General features: G+C 49.8%; 1 pseudogene; it reads right to left on the reverse strand.

Annotated features, from left to right (window-relative positions):
* Positions 1–311: 311 nt before the first annotated feature.
* On the reverse strand, positions 312–15,303 carry LOC112936969 (ankyrin repeat-containing protein NPR4-like; annotated as a pseudogene).
* Positions 15,304–16,791: the final 1,488 nt, after the last annotated feature.

Here is a 16,791-nt window from a genome sequence, read left to right on the forward strand (position 1 = left end):
AAATCAATTTTTATGCTGATCATCTATTTATCTTATTTTGACTCGTATGTAATTTCCGACATAACCAGTTTCACAAATAATTAAGTACTCGTTAGGTAATATAACTGGCAGGAAAGTAAAGCATGAGGCAACAAGAATAACATTATTCATTGTTTCATAAGCATTGTTTTGCTGTATCACCAACGCCACATACAGAGTTTTGAGAGAATTTTATAAACAATATTACAAATGTAGCAAACCAAAAATAAAACATCAGCTTCTGACTTCAATACTGTAGCATACCAAAATGACAGGAATGTGAACCGTTCAATTCAGACCATGTTAAGGAAATCTGACTTATAAGTTTTACCAAGCCGAAATCTGAGCTTCAAGACAGGCCATTCACCTATCAGCTTGGTAAGAACGGGCAACAGTGCTGGGACAAGGCAAATCACAATGGCCAACCACCGAAGACGAGCGACTAAAACCGTGTACAAACTGTCGACGGGGGATACTCGTAGACCGGATATAGAGGGTATTGGGGTACGCTGGTATTAGGATCTACGTAATACTACATCAAGCAAATGGAAAACAAAGATTATACTGGTTTAGGCCCCTTGATAGGTAGTAGCCCTAATCCAGTTGATATGAGATTATATGACGGAAATCACAGATTACAAAGGGAATAGTGGAACTCGATGATACCGACGAGATCGTAGTCGAATTGGTTCAACTAGATCACTCGGCGACTTGGCTCCTGTAGGCTCTGACTTTGTAAGCTATGGTGGATGTGTTGGCGGTGAGATTCGAGATGCCTTAGGTCCTCTCGGGGGTCCCTTTTATACCGCTAGTCAGTTGGTCTCCAAGTAGGGGAGACATCGGACCCTACACGATATAGTGACGACCCAGTTCTGTACAAGTAGGACTCCTTCCATCTGTGGACTCCGTGATGAATTTCCTTAACGTATACAGAAAACGTCCGTATACGTGCAGATATACCATATCTATACACGACGTATATCCGAGGGTAGAGGGTATACCTTACCCGTAACCCTGACAGTAGCCCCCGACTTCTGCTTAAATGAACTCATGTAACTGATCGCGACTTCCGATGTCGAGGTTGTTGTCGTTTTCGCCTGATCGATCTTGGTATGAGAACCGTGGAGACAAAGAGTAATCGACAACACCATGCGAAGTTCAACGGTCATGAGTGAATTTAAATTGAAGTCCGAAAAACTGCCGCGCGTAACGGACCCAGAAATTTCCAGCGGTCATCTCTCCTTTCCTTGGAATTCGCACCATCGGTAGTGCGTCTATTTAAGGAAGTTTTGGGGATCCATTTTGAAGTCCGCTTGTTGCGAAAAACTCTCCAGCCTCCAAGCGTTCCTCTTCTTCTCCGCTCCCGCAAAAACCCTAGCTTGCTCATCTCGGTCCTTTCTCCGGCGACCTCCGGCGGTAATGGATCTCGACAAGTCTACTTCTACCAGTGCGTCGTTGAAGAAGCTGCAGGAAGACGGCGCCCTTCTCGGTCACGGGACCATAGAGAGAAGCAGGAGGTATTGAACCCAGCATGTCCTGGGCCGCATGGTCGCGGTCGAGGACTATATTCTCTGTGGTTTTCTTCCTCCGCCTTCTGAGTTTCTTCTTTTGGTCTTGAATTTCTACGGTCTTTCTTTGCTCCATTTGAACCCCAATTCCATCGCCTTCATCAGTATCTTTTCGCATCTTTGTGAGGCCTACATTGGGGTAGAGCCGTTTCTTGACCTCTTTCGTTTCTACTACGAATTGCGTTGGATGGAATCCAACAGGGTATCTGGATGCGTTGGTTTCTGACTTCGGGATGGCCTGAAGTCGCGCTATATCCCCTTCCAGTGCCCCTCTTCTCATAGTAAATGGCGGGCGAGGTGGTTCTATCTTCAGATAGAAAACTTGGATCCGGTCTTCGTTGTTCCTGAGGAACAGCCAGACAAGATTTCGTCTTGGACCGCCAAATCCGCCTTAACCCCTTCCCTTCAGTCCTTCATCGATATCATCAATGACCTCCGAATACGAGGGTTGTCAGGGTATGAAGTCACTGCCGACTTCATTGGTAGGCGGATCCAGCTGCTCCAGGCTCGAGCCCACCCAGCCTTTGACTATTCTGGGCCGGAGGACGCGACCCAGGTTTCTCCTCGGGGTATTTTTCTTGTATTTTGGATTCTATTCCTGACTTATCGAATTCTGGTTCTCGATCTACAGGTTTGAACCGCGAAACCGTGGAGCGCCGTGTCAGCCAAGTGATGATCAGCGGCCCGACAACGACGAGCAACGTCCCTGTCCCCCTTTGCGAGAAGGGGACAGCCGAGCGTGAAGCCGCAATCAACGTGAGTGTAGTCGACGACCCCTTTATATTTTTCTTCCCGAATCGCATAGTGACTTCATATGGTGCAGGCTCTCCCTCTGACTGACGTCATCGGGCCACTCGTGGACCACCAGGCGACGACTTCGTTGAAAGAGGGCGTCGCCCAGGAGGCGTCCAACGTTGCTGCTGCTGCTACGACCAGTGGCGGCAATGTTCCGAAGAGGGGGAGTAAGTTTTCCTCCGTGCTCGGTAACCGTCGTAAGGCACCCACCCCATCGGTAAGCCCCTTTGGTCATTCATCGCGTAGTCGAAAGATATTGTCCTCACATCGTACTCATTTTACTTAGGCCTCGGATGCGTCTCCTCCACTTCCGTGACGGCAGAGGCTGGTGACACTTGGCGAGAAGTAAGTAGACGAACTTGAGGTCTTGTTAATCCATCGAACTTTGGTAGCCTGTCTTGATGGCAAACTGCGGCAATCATTCATAGGGCTGTGCGGGCGAAGGCGGCGCAGGACGGGTCTGGAGGAAACTCCAGCACGTCCCTTGCAGCGACTTCGACAGATGTCGTGGTCGCACCGAGGGGCCGTGAGGCGACGCCCAGTGGTCCTGCCGGTGGCCTTGTGCCTGCTAGGGGCCCGCACGCCGACGTCCTCACCTAGGGGGAGCTCTAGATCGAGATGGAGCGTATCCTCCAGGCCGGTGCTCGTGGCATAGGGCACAAGATCGAAGAGGCGAAGGCGGCGGCGGCGTCGTCGGCTAATGAACGCACCGACAAGTTGGCGCATGACCTGGCGGAGGTCCGCGAGGACCTCCAGAAGATGAAGGAGCTGGTGGCTGGCAACGAGCGGCAGCGGCAGGGGCTCGAGCACCGCATGTTGGAGCTCGAGAACAATTTGTCAGAGATCCGTGGCTCGCTACGGGTTACCTACACCAGCTTGCATCAGCTAGCCGGGGAGTGCGGCGTCACGACCACCATCCCGGCGAATCCCGATGAGTTCTCGCTGACGACTTCACTCGCGGAAATGGCCACGGTGATGGAGGAGATCCCCTCCAAGCATGCGGCCAGGATCAGAGAGGAAACGTCCAACGGGATCTACACTGGGGCATGCCACGTCCTTGCGTGCGTAAGGTTGGCGCACCCTGAACTCGACCTCCAGAGGATCTTGGATCAGGGGACGGCTAACGATGCGCGTAAGGGCGTGATGGAAGAAGTCGGTGATTTGGGGGAGTCTGTTCTCCCCCTTTTTGAAGAGTAGGACTTCAGTTTCCCTGTACTCCTTAATTAGTTATGCTTTGTAAAACTTTTGTTGGCTCCAACTGCCTTTGTGTGTGCAGTCATCACCTTAGTTTTCTTTAGCATTTTGATCCCGAGTACTTTGTTGTTTGTAGAGATGTCGATGTTGAGGATGTCCAGCAGCGCGGGCAGCCTGAGTTGCCAGTGATCGTTCCAGCACTTGCGTTCGAGCCGTATGTGCCGTAGGACGACGTAGATCAGAACTTGTCCGTGGAAACGGGCATGGCGACGACTTCCTTAGGTTGGTCCTTTTTGTTTTCATCTCCTTTGATCTTCCGTCTGGATTGACTTAATTTGCTGTGTTCTCGAGAGAGAAAGGCAGCTTGACTTAGTCGTTTCCATGCTGAGCAGACCTCGAGAGTGCGCTTGCCGACCGAGATCGTCGCATCTAATACTGGAGGACGAAGTTTGAGGTGGCAGAACTCGAGAGGACTATGTTGGAAGTGAAAAAGGACTGGGCACTTTGGTTGTAATCTGTACCTGAAAATAGGCTTTATTGAAGCTGTAAGATGTCTTACAGGTATGGATACTATTGATTTATACATAGAATTTACGTAATTGATCAATGTTCCAAGAATTTGCTAACTCGCGACCATCGCCGTCTGCAATCTTGAATGCGCCTGGCCGCAAGACTTGCGTGGTCGTGTACGGTCCTTCCCATTTGGGTGAGAGCTTGTTTCGCCCTGCTTGGCTTTGAACCCATCGGAGGACGTAGTCGCCGATCGAAAGCGTGCGCGCTCAGATGCGCTTCTCGTGGTAACGGCGAAGGGCTTGTTGGTAGCTGGCTGCTCTGACGGTAACTCGTTCTCGATGTTCCTCAAGTAGATTCACATCGTCGTTTCGCTTCTCCTTCTGATCCTCATCGAAGTACTTCTGTACTCGTGTACTATGATGTTGTAGCTTGGTGGGGAGCATGGCCTCTGAGCCATACACGAGGAAGAAGGGTGTCTCCTGGTTAGACGTTGTCGGTGTGGTACGCACGACCCATAGCACTAATGGGAGTTCTTCGACCCACTTCTTGTCATGTGACATGAGCCTGTCGTAGACACGGGTCTTGATTCCTTGTAGTACTATGCCGTTTGCTCTCTCGACCTGTCCATTGCTCTGAGGGTGAGAAACCGAAGCGAAGCAGATCTTGACTCCCAGCCTGATGCAGTAATCCTGGAAGTCGGCACTGATGAACTAGGAGTCGTTGTCCGTTATGATGCGGTGAGGCAATCCATATCTGCAGAACATGTCGGCCTTGATTTCCCCCGTGGGTGTCGCTTCAATTCACTTAGTGAATTTGTCGATCGCCACGAATAGGAACCTGTAGCCGCCCTGTCCTCGTGGGAATGGTCCGAGTATGTCGAGCCCCCAGCACAAGAACGGCCAAGTAAGAGGGATAGTTTGGAGCGCTTGCGCTGGTAGCTTTGTGTGTTTACTGTGAAATTGATAGGCTTCACACCGCTGAACCATGTCACAAGCGTCTTTGAGGGCGGTTGGCCAGAAAAACCCTTGTCGAAAAGCTTTTCCAACCAATGTACGACCGGCGGCGTGTGACCCGCAGATCCCTTCATGTATGTCGAGGAGGAGATGTCCGCCGTCGTCGAACGAGACGCATTTGAGAAGTATCCTATTTGGCGCCTTCTTGTATAGATCGTTGCCGATCATACAGTAGATTTTTGCTTGACATGTTATTTTCTCGGCTTCTGCATCATCCTCGGGCAACTCTTCGCTGCTTATGAATTTAATGAGTGGGGTCCGCCAGTCATCTGTGGTCTCGATATCGGCAACGGCATGCTCTGCCTCTGTAGCCCCCGAGCTGATGTCGGGGGCGACTGGGCTATCTTCGCCGTTTGCATCTTTCACTAATGGCTTTGTCAGGACGTCCAGAAAGGTGCCGGGTTCGAGTGGCTCTCGTCTGGACGCACACCGTGCTAGATCGTCCGGCTCGATGTTGACCTTGCGGTATACGTGTCGGACCTCGATCCCATCGAATCTTTTTTCTAGCTTCCTGACTTCTGCGAGATACTTGGATAACTCGGGATTAGAGCACTTGTAGTCTTTGTGCACCTGGTTTGCGACTAGTTCGGAATCTCCTTTTACGATCAGTCGCTTGACTCCAAGTGCGGCTGCTGCTCTTATCCCAGCGAGTAGTCCTTCGTATTCGGCAATGTTGTTGGTTGCCCTGAAGTTGAGGTGGATCGCATGGTTGAACTGATCTCTCGAAGGTGATGTCAAGATGAATCCTGCCCCTGCTCCCTGGCTGTTGAGTGCGCTGTCGAACGCCATTGTCCATGTTTCGTTATTGGTTTGACTGTTTGACCTATTTTCAGGTATAGTCCAATCGGCTACGATGTCGGCGAGGACCTGGGACTTGATGGCTGTTCGTGGCACAAAGTGGACGTCAAACTGGCTTAGCTCAACTACCCATTTCGCAATGCGGCCGACAACATCTTTGTTTCTCACGACTTCACCGAGAGGGAAGGAGGAAACAACTGTGACCCTGTGGGCCTAGAAGTAGTGGCGTAGCTTTCTTGACGTCATGATTACTGCATAGAGCAGTTTTTGGATCTGTGGGTATCTTGTCTTTGTGTCGTGGAGAGCTTCGCTGATGTAGTAGACTGGTCTTTGCACCTTCTCTCTCTCGACAACAATGACAGTGTTAACGGAGTATGGCGTGGCGGCGATATAGAGAAATAATTCTTCATTAGGTTGGGGAGCAACAAGTATAGGGGGATTTGACAGGTAGCGCTTGAGTGCGATGAATGCCTCTTCGGCTTCCTGTGTCCGTACAAATTTGCCTTGTTTCTTGAGCAGAGCGAAGAAGGGTTGTCCTCATTCTCCCATCCTAGCGACGAACCTGCATAGTGCCGCCATGCACCTAGTTAGCTTCTGTACTTCCTTGAGTCTTGTGGGCGACTTCATGTTCTCGATTGCCTGGATCTTCTCGGGGTTTGCTTCTATTCCTCTGCCAGAGACGAGAAATCCGAGCAGCTTGCCCGATGGTACTCCGAACGTGCACTTCTCTGGATTGAGCATGAGGCGATATCGTCGGAGGTTGTCGAACGTTTCCCGCAGATCGTCAATCAATGAGTCGCTTGTCTTGGTCTTGACAACAATGTCATCGACGTAGGCCTCGACATTGTTCCCAAGCTGATTGCTAAGTGCCCCCTGGACCGTGCGCTGGAAAGTGTTTCCTGCGGTTATCAGTCCAAACGGCATCTTAACGTAGTAGAATACCCCGAACGGCGTGATGAATGCTGTCTTCTCCTCGTCCTCTTTCGCCATGCTGATTTGGTGGTAGCCGGAGTAAGCGTCGAGAAAGCTCAACAACTCACAACCGGCTGTTGAGTCCACCAGTTGGTCTATTCGAGGAAGTGGGAAGTGATCCTTGGGACACGCCTTGTTGAGGTCAGTAAAATCTACACACATTCTCCATTTCCCGTTGGCCTTCCGCACCATGACTGGATTGGCTAGCCACTCTGGATGGAGTACCTCTCTGATGAAACCAGCTTTGAGAAGCTTGTCGAGTTCTTCTCGTATGGCTTGTTTTCGATCTGGTGCAAATCTCCGCAGTTTTTGCTTTACTGGCTTGGCGTCGGGTTGCACCATGAGTTTGTGCTCAATCACCTCCCTGGGGACCCCCGGCATGTCGGACAGCTGCCAAGCGAACATGTCAGCATTGTCGCGGATGAAGGTGATGAGTGCGAGTTCCTATTTCTCGCCTAGTGATGCCCCGATCTTGACGGTCTTGTCGGGGTTGGCACTGGAGAGTGGAACGATCTTGATTGCGCCGTCTGGTTTCGGCGTCTTGTTTGTTTTGCTCACTTTCTTGGGTGGCTCAGCTGTGGCGGGTGGGCTGGGCGTGTGCTCGACCATGTCGAGGCTCCGCTTGTCGCATTGCACTGCCAGCTTAGCGTTCCCTTGAATAGTGATTGTTCCCTTTAGTCCGGGCATCTTGAGCACTTGATACGCGTAGTGAGATGCGGCCATGAACTTCGCAAGTGCAGTTCTTCCAATGATGGCATTGTATGCTGTATCAAATTCAGCGACATCAAAGGTGATCTGCTCCGTACGGAAGTTATTTGCTTGGCCAAAAGTCACAGGCAACGTAATCTTGCCTAATGGTTTGGACGATGACTGAGGAGTGATTCCATGGAAGGGTTGATCGGTGGGTGTCAACTCGCTTCGTGGGATCCCCATCGCGTCCAAGGTGCTGGCGAAGAGAAGGTTGATTGAGCTGCCGCCGTTGATGAGAACTCGCGCGACCTTGATATTTCGAATAGTGGGTTCGACCACGATCGGATATCGTCCTGGGATGACAGCAGTCTTGGGGTGGTCTTCTTCTGAGAATTTGATCTTCTGTTCGGACCACTTCATTTTGGGCGCGGCCCCCTGCCACGTCGAACAGACTTCACGTTCCACTTTCTTGTACTCTCGCTTTGAGGAGTATGCCGTGGAACCTCCGAAGATGTGCGAGACATGGAGATCAGAGTCTAGGTATGCTGAGTCCGATTCCTGAGTAGCTACCTCAGCGTCCTTCTCGACTACATGTACTTGCTTGCCTTTTTCCAATGCCATGTGCTTTGCGAGCGACTTTTTGAAGACGAGGCAATCCTCCAGAGTGTGTCTGTTCGACTTGTGTATAGGGCACCATATTTTCTTCATGTCGCTGCTTTGTGGGACTGGGCGCTTGGGAGGGTCCGCGTATTTTGTCGCGAGAACTTCCGCTTGAGCTTTCCTTTTCCCACTCTTGCAATTTTTCTTCTTGCTTGATTCAGGTGCGTCCTTGGCTGGTTCCTTCTCTCCCCCGGTCTTCGGCTTGTCTTTCTTGCGTCTCAGTGCGTCATCCGCGTGAGCGCATCGATCGAAAATCTTGAATAGTCTTCGAGTAGTCGTGATGCGCCTCGTTGCCAACTCCTAGGTAGTATAGCGATCTCTGACACCGGACTTGAAAGCGCGGATTACAGAAGCATCGGTGATTTGGGGGATTGTGTTTCTGCACTCATTAAAGCGCCGAACATAGTCCCTCAAGGATTTACCCGGGGTCTGTGTCAATGCGTGTAGGTCGTCTTCGATCGCGTGGCACTTGTAAGTTCCTTGGAAGTTAGCGACGAACTGCTGCCACAGATTTGCCCACGAAGAAATCGAGTAGGGCGGGAGATGCATCAGCCAAGAACGCACAGAGCCTTTCAATGTAGTTGGCAAATAATTCGCCAACGCGTTGTCATCTGCTCCGGCAGCGTAGAGTACCGTGGAGTAGACCTGAAGGAATTCTTCTGGGTCGGTACTCCCATCGTACTTCTCTATCGCTCCTGGTCGGAATCTCTCAGGCCATCGGACATCGGGCAACGAACGATTGAAAGCTCTACACCCGGCGATGGGGGCGGTGGGTTTTCGGCGATCGTACGTCCTTCGTGGATGTCTATCTGACGATGAGGATGAAGAGGATGATGACGATGACGACGGGTCACTTGGTTCCGGTGTACGATTACGAGGACGCCGTCCAGGTTCTCGAGGATCCTGTCGTCGCCCCCCGTTGTTGTCTCGGCGCCGATCTCCATCGTCTTCATCGTTTTGGCGGCGTCCTCGACCAGTATCGCCTGGCATCCGCCGTTCGCGATCATCGTGATCACGGCGTGTGGCGGTTATCACGGTCTCGGTCTTCGCTCGAGCGGCCTCCTCGTTCTTTGTTTTCGCGATGTCGTGAAGAGACGCGATGTCGGGAACGGTTCCCGTTGTCTCGTGTGCGTCGTGCTTCTTGGCGGCCATTCAGATGATCACGGAGATCGTCGGTCCGTGAGGTGGAGGGGTGGCTTGACGAGGCGACCCCCGCTGCTCAGGGAGTTCGCCATTAGCACCGCCAGCTGGCGGCTGTTCCGGGTGCGCTGCAGCAGCGGCCTCCTCGAACGTATTGCTGAGGTTGGTCACTGATTCCCGTAGCCGTTCTGTCCACTGTGCGAGATCATCATTCAGAACGGGATCGTAAGGGGTTTCCCTCAGTATTGCGTTGATAACCCCGATGTGCTGGGCTGGTGTAACCACTTGATTTTCCGCTTTCACATTAGCGCGTGCTGACGTGCTGGTCCCATCGATAGCAAATACATCGCGCGGTGTACTCGTTGATGATGAGCCATAGTCTTTGAGAAAGTGTAGGACTGATGGCTCGTGGGGATCGATGTCGATTACCCCAACGAATCGATCCGAGATCAGCGTCGCTCCTTGTTCCTTGTCTGTATCCCTAAGAGAGATTCGCGACTGCTGGACCTTAGGAGGCGGTGTCTTCATGGCGCTGAGAAAGACCTTGCAGCTTGAGAGGTCGTGATTCTTTGTCTTGTGAATAGGACAATAGACCTCATGAGTTGGAGAAGTACGCTGAATTCCACGCTCCTTGCAGGCACGAATTTCAGCTTGCACGTTGAGAAAAACCCAGCAGGCTTGCAAGGTATGTTTCCTGGTTTTGTGGATAGGACACCAGGACCTTGTCATCTCGGAAGTTGTCCTTGTCTGCTCGTGATTCTTGTCGGAAGGACAAGGTTTGGCCGCACTAAGATCCTTCTCGGGCTCGGATGTCATCGACGTTCCGTTCTCCGCTTCGACGGGTGGATTCTTCGACATGGAGTCGTCCAGGGTTGTAGCCACGGCGTTCTCGCTTCTGGTCATTCATGGACCAGTCGAGATCGACACCGTGGTGTAAACGGGAAGACAAGTTCGCCGACTTGAGTCCACACCAGCATTGTTGAAGCAGGAACTCCTTGGTTGAGGCCGGTGTTGACGCTGTTGTCGACGAAGCCTGATGATATAGTAGTAGAACCTTGAGCACCAAGAGCCCCTACCTGGCGCGCCACTGTCGACGGGGGATACCCGTAGACCGGATATAGAGGGTATTGGGGTACGCTGGTACGAGGATCTACGTAATACGATATCAAGCAAACGGAAAACAGAGATTATACTGGTTCAGGCCCCTTGATAGGTAATAGCCCTAATCCAGTTGATATGGGATTATATGACGGAAATCCCAGATTACAAAGGGAATAGTGGAACTCGATGATACCGACGAGATCGTAGTCGAATTGGTTCAACTGGATCACTCGGCGACTTGGCTCCTATAGGCTCCGACTTCGTAAGCTGTGGTGGATGTGTTGGCGGTGAGATTCGATGCTTAGGTCCTCTCGGGGGTCCCTTTTATACGCTGGTCAGTTGGTCTCCAAGTAGGACTCGGAGATATCGGACCCTACACGATACAGTGACGACCCAGTTCTGTACGAGTAGGACTCCTTCCATCTGTGGACTCCGTGATGAATTTCCTTAACGTATACAGAAAACGTCCGTATACGCGCAGATATACCATATCTATACACGACGTATATCTGAGGGTAGAGGGTATACCTTACCCGTAACCCTGACACAAACTAGTTGCAAATGTTCTGATAGTTGCCATGTATGAAAACCACATGAGCTTCTTAGTAATAAACCTGTAATGAAGCAAAAACTGGAGATCCTCCCACTTGGCTATGATGCATATGAATGCAACAGCAAATGAGGAACATATTGCTAAGGTGTCTGAGATCAAGAAGGCCTGAAATGCAACCTTTTTTTGCCATAACAGGAAGTCCCTCACTTCCAGCATCAGCACTCGACGCAGGTCATTAATGAAGGCAGCTACTCCATCCACGTCGTCGTCGTAGCGATTTGGTGAATGGCGGTGACCTCGTGTTGCACGGCGCTGGTTGACTGTGTCGCGAAGGTCGACGGGACACTGGTGAGGTGGAGAGCGAGGCCGTTCAACTCGGCGCTCCCTGTGACGTTCGGGAGGCGAGTGAACAGATCGTTCGTCGTGACCCCTGCTCCTGCGACTAGATCCTGTGCCGGTGATGCTGAGGCTTGGCTGATGATAATCATGAGATCGGAAGTGAGGGACTCGGCTACCAGTCGGGGTGCGGGTGCTTGCGGAGTTGGCTGGAACCGAGACAGCGATCATGGTCTTCGTTTGGTTCAAGATGTTGACAACATGATCAGCTTGGTTGAGTGCGTCTTCCTTGAGGAGGGTGTTGAGGAGAGTGATTGCTGCAACCGCGTTCTGCTGGGGGGTGCGAAAGACCGCTGTTCCATCGACGTCTTGTTGCCCAATGAGTTCTCTCGCTCGGCGCCCAGATTCCAAGGCGCGTTGCCGTCGATCTTCAGCCTCCTTTGCAATCCGTTCGCGATCTTGCTGCTCACGCTGTAGTCGTTCTCGCTCCTGTCGCTGTCGCTCTTCCTCCAGTCGGCGACGTTCAGCTTCTTGCCGTGCGCGATCTTGGTCTGCTTCTCGGGCTTGGCGCTGTTCCTCCATTTCGTTGTCAGCCATGAATACGCCGAAGAAGAGGGGCGTGTAGTTATCCTCATAGCTGTCGTCGAAGTTGTCGAGGTCACCGTGGTCGTAGTGGTAGCCGAAATCGTCGTAGTCGAGGATCTCGGTTGGTCGAGAACTGACGCCGGGGGAGCTAAGGTAACCATCCAACTCTTCCGTCGAGACTGTCCCAAGAGGTTGGAGTATAACGCCAACCTCTCTGGATCTAGATTGGATCGGGGCCGAAGCCGGAGCTCGCCTAGATCTTCGAGTGGGAGATGTCTTGGCAGTGAAGACAGCGGCCAAATTATCAGGAAGTTTCATTAGGATTGAGGGATAGGACCCGTCGTCTTGATCTGGTCGCGGAAGAGTAGATTGGATCTCGCCCGAGTGGTTTGAAGCCGACTCGGGAGAGATGATCTTGGAGTAGGCCTCGGCCGAGTTCGGAATACCGAAGGGCATGGGGACCTGGTCTCTCCCCGACTGGTTTGAATCCGAGTCAAGGAGAGAGATCTTGCTGAAGTCGTTGGTGATGAAGTTGAGGCTGCCGAACCGAAACGCTTGCCCGGGAGGGAAGGCGAAGTCGTCGATGCCAGAAACGAAACCCATCGCACTTAGTCGGCGAGAACTTGACGCTACCCCTACCTAGCGCGCCAACTGTCGAAACAAGATTTCGGCAATAATAAAAGGGAGTGGCTATCAAGCTAGGAAAGTGGATGGGTTTGGAGACAAGAAATTTTTATACAGGTTCAGGCCTTCTTATTCAAGAAGTAATACCCTACTCCTGTCCGGAGATGATTCCGCCGAGTGTGTTATTGATTGTATGATTGGGAGAAAAAAGAATCGTCCCGAGAGGAACCCGGACCCCTCCTTATATTGGGGAAGGGATCTGTAATATAAAGTACAGTCCATATCCTAACGGGATATGGGATTACAGATAAAATACAATCGTAACCGACTAGGATCCCAGGTATTTTCTTAACATACAAGTTTAGAATCTAACCCGAGTCCTCATAGAGATATTCTATCTATATTTGGTACCGTATATCCAGCTGGAATATAACCGCCATGTAGATATGGGGTAACCATAATCTCCACAGCACTATATCCTCCAGGCAAGGTGAAAGCTGCTGCAAATGTAATTGTTGCTATAAGGATCGCTACTAATGAAGTGTTGCTTGTGTATCTCTCAGTTAGTGCCTTGACATCCTTCCTTGATTTATTAGTTACTTTTTCCTTCGCTTCCATATGAACATTATGCATAAAGGATGCATCTTGGGGATCAGCTTCCAACATAAGCAAGGACACTTCATTCTGCATGGAAATCCAAATAAAGTCATAAATAATGGAACTAGGATCAATATAGTAGCAGCGGCAGCAACAACAGTAGCAACAATTAAAATAATAAAATCCCCAAAATAATATGAATATAGTATTGTTACATTAATTATAGTTGTCAGCAATAAATTATAAAATTTGAAAACAAAACCAATTCTATGATATTAAGGATGCATGCTAGTGTTGAATAATAATTGTATAGGGAAACAATTCAAAGGTCCAAAAAATCTTTTGCACGGTCATGGGATAGTGCCAATGTAATAACATGAAAATGTCTAATGATAAAAACCAATAAGATTTTGAACTTCTTAAAACTTTTGCATCATGCATGTTAGATGTTCTGGTTGTCATTACTTATAAACCCTAAGGCAGTAAGGCCCTGTTTGGATCATGGGATTTTCAAATGAACTGTACAAGATTCTTTTAGAATGGTTCCCATGCATTCCTCCAGTTTCATAGGAAATAAAACATCCAACCAAAGCTAAAAGAACAATTCCTTCACTCATTCTTCCTCACTCTCTATATCTATTTGCCGTGTGTTTTCCTGTTATCGGAATCCCTTATGTTTCACTGTTCGTGTGTTTTGAATTCATTATTTTCCACTTTACGTACTCAACCCTATTTCATCTTTGTCGGTTTATAGTAGAGGCCCATCGAAGATGACTCATAAGTGACAGGTTCTAGTTAACTCCTCTACTGGGTCAAAACTATCGATTATGAGGTTTAATATTGGCTCGACAAACATAATAGTTATCGGTGACGGCGACCAGCTGATAAAGATGACTTTTCACATCACAGACCATTAGTTTGTGACGGAGCCTCTCGCCGATACAGATAAGCCCCCCCCCCCCCCCGCGCGACATAGATGAGGTGTTCATATTTATATTTTTTTCCTAACGGGCCCTGAATTGACAAACAGGAAAAATAATAAACAATGGTCACAAATACACAACTAAATTAATATCAGATTAGCCCCTCAAAGAAACAATTTTGTATCTCCCATCATCTAAACCCCAATTGTCAAAATTGTCATAAAAAGTGCACTACTGTTCGCTATTTTGTATTTTGTTGGGAAGTCTGTCTGAGGGTGTGTAAAATGACTCAAATGCTGTTCTTCTATTCCTGTGCCTTCTCATTCTCATCCTCGCAATTTCTCTCTCTTCCCTGTGGACGAACTCGATATAGCTAGGAGTAGCTCGATATAGAATACTAACAATATGATGACATGGGAATTTTGTTCATGATCTACTAGTATAAGCTGGCTTTCCTAAGTCTAAACCAAGTAATTTAGTTGATGCCGTCATCGACGAAGTTTTTAAAGTTGAATTGCACTTGCACGTATTCAAGAAGATGTACTTGTGAGATCAGAGGGGAATGAAACAAGCATACATACCCAGTTTAACGTCTTAGCGCGACCCGTGACTTTCCATGATTGCCAACTTGGTGGATTACTGTCACGCCGAAATTTAGCCCAAATTTCCAGACTATTTTGTGTATTAAATCCCTATCCAGGACCAGCCAGGGTACACAAAACGACAAGTAATAAACAGTTACAAACGTAAATAAAGCGTAAAATACTTACAGAAGAGGCACTTAGTCCTCACACCGAAACAAAAGCAGCAGCAGCGGAAAAGGCGATCCCAGCGGGGCTTCAGCTCCACTCCACAGGCAAAACTCAACTGGGGTCTGAGCCTTGGTCTTTTAACTTCGTCTTCAGCTCAGAAGCACTACACTTTTGAAAAAGGGGAACAATAGCAAGGCTGAGTACAACCACCATACTCAGCATGCCACACCAATGATGCAGACGTGCAAGGGGAGACAATGATGGTTTGTGGCTATTTGCATAAAGGTGGTTGTAAAGCATTTTATTAAGCAAAATAGTAAAACGGTTGAGTAATTAAGGTAATATTAAATCTCCACTGATCAACGCTACACCACGTTGAACAGGCCCAACCATCCCACTTGAACCAACTAGTGCATTGAGTCGATTTATTAAGGGTCAGACTAATCACGGTGAATCTGGTTGATCGCCCATAACCGCGGGTACGGCTATTCGAATAGTTTTACTCTGGCCAGAGGTGAACAACTGTACCCACAAGATACAATCCACCGGCATGTCACCTTGCCTGCGTAGACACGTCACCATGTCGAGTGATTGTGACAAGACCCTCCGCATAACCCTCCCATAACCATCCACACAACGGTAAGGTTTCACCCCCACCCCTACCCCAGAGGTGGGCAGTCCCCTCGTGCGCCGCGGTGAATCCGGCAGCTGGACAACCGGACACCCCAGCTGACCCAACTCCATCACGCCCACCCTCGCCACCGGTGTCTAGGAAAGGGTCGAGCTATACTTCAGATCAAGCAGTTACCCACTCCCGCTTGTGGCAAGCGCTGTAAGTCTTCCAGGGTTTCCTATGAACCGGTCCTTAATTGCCATGGATGCGACTCGCAAAACCATGCACCCACAGCCCATCATTGAGTCGCGTTTTAGTTGGATAATTACGATCATGAAACATTGCTAGATGTCTCGAGCACGCAGCTCATCAATATACTAGAATGTCTAATACTGCAATCATCGACTGAGCTAGTAGTAATTAAGCATGGCTAAGCATATAGTTCTAGCTAGGTTAACATAAGTAACACAAGCTAGTCGATTTATGACCCAAGGTTGACAAAGAACAGATATCAAGTAAACATGGCAGAAGCGAAAAGAAAGAAAAACCCTGATCCCATGTAATTAGCAAAACATACATATTTATTTGCAAACGGTAAAACATATGTAAATTGGGATCAACATGCTCAAGGGGAATGTGTGACTTGCATTGCTTCTTCAAACAATCTTCTGAACTGAACTCTTATCCTTGCGACCGCGAACATCCGAAACAATGGATTCTACACGCTAGCACGCAAAACGACGAAAAACTCTAATAAACACCAAGAAAAAAGTACATAAAAAGTAAACAAACATGTGGATCTCAACTTTAGATGAATCTTACAACTTGAATGGCCCAATTCGGAGTTCGTATGAATTAGATATGAATTTTAGAAGTTTTGAGCCATTTAAACGGATTTCTAGAATTATTAATGATTTATTGCGCAATTAATATTTGTTTTTACAAAGGAAATGGGACATCGCTGACGTCAGCAGGGGGCGGCCGGTGCTAACACGTGGGCCCTACGCGTCAGCGGCACAAGGGTAGGGGCGCACGGTGGACACGGTCCACCGCGGCCTCGGGCGCACGTCCACCACATGGACGGCCCAGATGGAGGCCCAGCCGATCCGACGGCCCAGACCGACCGTGGCTAGGATCAAGGGGAGGCGGCCAGCCGGCGGTGGCGCGGCACGGCGCGTGGCGGCGGCGACCCAGCCGGACGGCCACCGGTGGCGGCAGCGCAACGCGGCGGCCGGCGAAGGAGGGAAAAAGAGAGGGGAGGGAGGCAGTTCTCACCGTTGGGCACGGCGACGGAGGGAGGCGGCCGGCGGAGCGCGGGATGGATGGGAGGCGGCGGCGTTCCTCGG

This window comes from Oryza sativa, chromosome 11 (genome assembly GCF_034140825.1).
Source record: "Oryza sativa Japonica Group chromosome 11, ASM3414082v1".
In the NCBI taxonomy this organism is placed as follows: domain Eukaryota; kingdom Viridiplantae; phylum Streptophyta; class Magnoliopsida; order Poales; family Poaceae; genus Oryza; species Oryza sativa.